The sequence below is a fragment of the Stomoxys calcitrans genome, chromosome 2 (genome assembly GCF_963082655.1).
Source record: "Stomoxys calcitrans chromosome 2, idStoCalc2.1, whole genome shotgun sequence".
Classification (NCBI taxonomy): domain Eukaryota; kingdom Metazoa; phylum Arthropoda; class Insecta; order Diptera; family Muscidae; genus Stomoxys; species Stomoxys calcitrans.
The window spans coordinates 284,266-290,345 of record NC_081553.1 but is presented as its reverse complement, the minus strand read 5'-3'; positions in this window follow the sequence as shown (position 1 = coordinate 290,345).

The following is a 6,080-nucleotide window of genomic DNA, read 5'->3' as shown; positions in this document are numbered from 1 at the left end:
ACTAGAGAAATAAAAGTATTGGTTGAAATCTCTAATGAAAAGTACTAAATTATTTGAAAGTATCTTAAACCTGTTCTTAAATAATGATGTTTTAAACCCAATTGTAATGGGAGACTTAAATGCCAGAATTGGAGAGTTTATAAAGGAGATTGGTGATATATTTATTTTAACATTTCAATCGGGTCTTGAAAGTAGAAATTCTGAAGACAAAATAATCAACCGCCAAGGAAGAAAAGTTATTGAATTCATGACTGATAATAATATATTAATTCTAAACAGAAGAACTAACGGAGATGAATCTGGAAACTTTACTTTTATAAGTACAATTGGAGAGTCGGTTATAGATACATATATGCGGAGTAAGTAATGAACTTTTAAATAATGTGGAACTTTTTAAGGTTAACAAGGCTTGGTCGGATCATATGCCCATAATAATAAATCTAAGAGGCAAAGGGGTTACCCCCAAAACAAAACCATGAATCTTTTACCAAAAATTCGATACATGGATAACCGGAAAAGGGGATATCGTAATAAATTGTCGATTGAGACAAATAAAATAAAAAAAAAAACATGGGATGTTTAAAATTAAGCGATTTTACGAAAGTGATAAAGCCGTCAGTAGCGAAAGTTAATGTTCCTATGAAGAATTTTGTCTCGAAAACGTATCTTATATCCAATTGTCGGACCAAGTGTTAGGGGGACCACCCCACGGGGGTGGGGGAAGTCGAATACGAATTTCATATCCAAATGTAGGGCCATGTATTTAGGGCATCACCCCTTTCCCAAAAGGATAAAAATTTGTAGACCATGCCAATATGTGTCTCAAATGAAAGGTATTTGAGATTAGAAAACGAATTTGATAACGTAATCGTGTAAACTCCCCTAAACCAATGGCAATATGTCGTTTAAATAAATGGTATTTGAAAGGAGAGAACGATGCAGATATTTTTTCAGGGCCAAGTGTCTGGGGGACCACCTCACCCCCAAAAACACCCCTAAATCAGACAACATGAGACTATCGGGCTGAAATATAGTACTTTAAGAATGGAGTACACCTTACATTCAAACTTAAATTCGTGGACCAATAAAGATCATATGGGGTTTAGATAAAAGCACTTATATTGTTAAACTGTTAGTCAAGCAATATACTATTTTCGTAGCATGGTATTTCACTAAAAGCTCTTTAATTGTCGAAAAAAAAAATATTCCAAGCTACCTTTTGTTCCATATAAAGTAAAAGAAGGGGCAGCGGAGCGGGCCCGGGTCAGCTAGTAATACTTATATAGTCGAATTTTGATTAATGAAGATAATCTATCTAATCTATTTATCTCTAGAAAAAATCACAAAATTACAGATCTATGTAAAGGTAAAACTTGAAAAACGTGAACCAATTTACATCAGCAGAAGAAGATGAGGATCACTAGATGAGATCCCTCCTTCCCCGCTGGTGCACTCCTTGAGCCCAATCCAACCGGATGACTCACCCACACAGGGTGTGTCGGGTCCCGTCCCGACACCTTCTCCTCCTGTTCTGATCGTGACAGGGAGATTTTCAATCTCCTGCCATCCGTCAGACTTCAAATATGTGGTGGATAGTACCTCAGACAAGTGTTCAGCAACAACTGCTAACTCATCTCCTGATTCCCCAACCCCACCGCTTCTATACACCTTCAGTCTCTACTTCTTGAATCTGTTGTTTGAATTCGTAGGATACAACTCCTTCAGCCGGAGTTTAGTGCGAATACTGTACGTCTCCGGTCGCCGTAAACCCCATCTAATCTACCTATCTTCCAGCTGGTTGTTGAAAAATTGGGGTTACAGTCACTTAGTCTCCCAAGTATGGATTAGGAATCTAAGAGAATCATTGGTTTCCAATCGTTTTCCATTGATCTAGAAGGAATGTATTTCTTCCTGACTAAATCCAGTGCTGCGCTTAGCCATATACCGCATCGATACATTTCAGTTGAGCGTTGATCCCCGAAAGCTATATGTTTGTACGGTTCCGATACCAGCGAGCATCGTCACAAACAGGAGAAGGACCAGGCATTTCCGCAAGGACATTGGAGTATACATATGAAAGTCCAGACGCCACTCCACTCCAATTGTTCCTAAGTTTGCAGCCCTGTTCTTCCCAGTTCACCCTTGTCGAAATGGGCTGTCCATCACCAAGGTTCTTGGATCCATATAACTATTGTTCGCCTTAGTTCTTTTGGGCATGATAAACCATTCAGATGACCGCAAGTTTTTGGCTGAATGCGGTGCCGTTTCCGAATCTAGCCTTTGGGATTGACTTTGCAGCGCGATGCACTTGTTATTATTCCAACCGATTTTTTCCAAAAATAAATTACTGAATATTCTTAAAATCGAATCAGAAAATGATTTTGAGTCGATCCGTATGCTCATCAAGGATCTATATCTCTTCTTTTTGGGTGTTACAAACAAATGCACTAAGTTGAAATATCCTCGGTTTAATGGTTTACTGTGATGAAGTGAACAGTTTGGATAGTCCTTGGGGAGAATGTTTTTAGTACACAGACAGTAATTTTTACCTCACAGTGAGTTCGCAGAAAAGAAAGCAAAAAATAAAAAACACAAAATATGGCCAAGAAAATCCAGTTGCATTTAACAAACTGTTTCTAACGCGAATAATTAAAGTCCAATCATAAATTTATAACCTTGTCTACTGTCTATCCGACCCGACTGATAATTTCTTGTACCCGTGTGTGTTCACTAGATTTCATACTACTTTTCACAGATAAGCTGACACCAATTGTAAATAATATGCATTTATTATTTGCAGCACAATAAGTTGAGAGCCACTGTAAAAAATTGCACTTTCCCATTTTAAGTATGTCTGGAGATTTCCTATATCCACTGTAAATGCAAAAGAGCACAATTACATTTTAAAATTTAGTTATCAAGTCAAAATCGAAAACGAACGAGTAAGGCAAAGCAAAAATAGAACACCATCCTATTAAATAGGACGTTATAAGTTTTAATTGGGCCGTACCATTAAATAGACCCTTTGGGGAATTAAGAAAAACGCAATAAACCTTAGACTCTCAATAACTTAAAACTGCGGCAAAAAAATTATTGTTTTTATACCCTATGATGGGATATGGGGTTCTGTTTGTAACACCTCAAAATATTGGTCTAAAAGACCCAATTAAGTATTGTCATGACATTTTAAGTCAGTCTAGCCATGTCCGTCCGTCCGTCTGTAGAATGCACGTTAGCTTTCCAAGTAAACTCCTCTTCTGAAAAACGTCATGCCTATGTTTATTCTTCTTAATTTTAAAATAGATTGTGCACATTTTAAAGGATGCCACGCTCAATTTTATGTTGTAATATATTTCTAACTCATATTTGTACCAATTATAAACAGATCTTTGTGGTAATTCGATGTTATCATGCACATTTGTGTTAAAAGCATTTCACGTTGCTCTAATGAGTTTTGTCATTGGAAGTCTTTGGCGAAACTTAAAAAATTGTAAATTTCCGAGTTTACCATCCGCCCTAACCAAGAGCTTATTTTTTAAAGCCAAAATTTCAATAAAAATTTATATTTTGCATAAACATTTTTCACTTTTTTATACCCTCCACCATAAGATGGGGGGTATACTAATTTCGTCATTCTGTTTGTAACTACTCGAAATATTCGTCTGAGACCCCATAAAGTATATATATTCTTGATCGTCGTGAAATTTTATGTCGATCTAGCCATGTCCGTCCGTCTGTCTGTCGAAAGCACGCTAACTTCCGAAGGAGTAAAGCTAGCCGCTTGAAATTTTGCACAAATACTTCTTGTTAGTGTAGGTCGGTTGGTATTGTAAATGGGCCATATCGGTCCATGTTTTGATATAGCTGCCATATAAACCGATCTTGGGTCTTGACTTCTTGAGCCTCTAGCGTGCGCAATTCTTATCCGATTGGAATGAAATTTTGCACGACGTGTTTTGTTTTTATATCCAACAACTGTGCCAAGTATGGTTCAAATCGGTCCATAACCTGATATAGCTGCCATATAAACCGATCATGGGTCTTGACTTCTTGAGCCTCTAGCGTGCGCAATTCTTATCCGATCAGAATGAAATTTTGCACGACGTGTTTTGTTATGATATCCAACAACTGTGTTAAGTATGGTTCAAATCGGTCCATGACCTGATATAGCTGCCATATAAACCGATCTTGGGTCTTGACTTCTTGAGCCTCTAGAGTGCGCAATTCTTATCCGATTGGAATGAAATTTTGCACGACGTGTTTTGTTATTATATCCAACAACTGTGCCAAGTATAGTTCAAATAGGCCCATAACCTGATATAGCTGCCATATAAACCGATCTTGGGTCTTGACTTCTTGAGCCTTTAGAGGGCACAATTCTTATCCAATTTGAATGAATTTTTGCACGAAGTATTTCGTTATGATATCCAACAACAGTGCCAAGTATGGTTCAAATCGGTCCATAACCTGATATAGCTGTCATATAAACAGATCTGGGGATTTGACTTCTTGAGCTTTTAGAGGGCGCAATTCCTATCCGATTTGGCTGAAATTTTGCATGACGTATTTTATTTTTACTTTCAACAACTGTGTCAAATAAGGTTCAAATCGGTTCATAACCTGATATAGCTGCCATATAAACCGATCTGGTATCTTGACTTCTTGACCCCTAGAGGTCGCAATTATTATACGATATGCCTGAAATTTTGTACGTCGGATCCTTTCATGACCATCAACAAACGTGTTTATTATGGTCTGAATCGGTCTATAGCCCGATACAGATCCCATATAAATCGTTCTCTCTATTTTACTTCGTGAGCCCCAATGGGCGCAATTCTTATACGAATTGGCTAAAATTTTACACAGGTCTCCAACATATAATTTAATTGTGGTCCGAACCGGACCATATCTTGATATCGTTTTAATAGCAGAGCAACTCTTTTCTTATATCCTTTTTTGCCTAAGAAGAGATGCCGGGAAAAGAACTCGACAAATGCGATCCATGGTGGAGGGTATATAAGATTCGGCCCGGCCGAACTTAGCACGCTTTTACTTGTTTTTTATTATGCCTATCTGTCTCAAACAACATTTTCCTAAACATTTTTCTATATTGACTTAGCAATTTGTTTAAATATTTTGAATTTTAAATATTAAAAACAAAAAATCTTTTTATTACCTAAGCCCCTACAATAACAAAATAATTTTCTTTGACCATTTAAGGAAGAAAGATGGATTTAATTATTTTGGCATAAAATCGCACCAATTGTCGAAAGAAGTAGGATTGTTGCCACAAATTTGTTTTATATCGAAACCATCAAATGCAACAGGACATTAAAACGGATTCCAGAAATCTCACTCCTAAGAATTTTGAGAAATATTTTCGTTTGATTTTTGGGATATAAAAAATTGCCGACTTTCGACAAGCCAATTTTCCCCCAAAACTTGACGGGAAAAATTTTTGTAACTCGTCCACTTTACGCTAAACCAAACTTCATTACGATACCTCTTTCTTAACTCGAGCTACAATTTTTCTGAGGCAGCTCTATAGTTCCACCTGCACAGAAAGTACCAAATGGTACCAATATTGGTACCCAAATGTGAGAATTGTAAAAAGATCATATTCACCCGTCATATAATTCCTACAATAGTTCTACAGGTACGCAGATCTCTAGCTCTCTCTGTAAAGAAAGTATCAAATGGTTCCAATTTGGTACTAAAATGTACGAATTTTAAATAAATTATTTAGGCACCCACCATTCAGGTCTTTAATTTGAGCCCAAGAGCATATTTCTAGCCCTAGCAGTCATATAAACCGATGTACCGATAAAGGGTCTAAAGCCCATGAAAGCTTTATTTATTACCCGGTTTCGCGACATCCGACTTAAATATGATTCAGATCGGCTTATATTTAGTAATAGCTGCCATATAGACCGATCTGCCGATTAAGGGTCTGAAAACTATAAATGCTTTATTTGTTACCCGATTTCGTTGAGATTTGAAACAGTTTGTAGTGTTAAGCCTCCCTGCATCCGACTTAAATTTGATCCAGACCGATCTTCCAATTTATGGTCTTAGTCCCA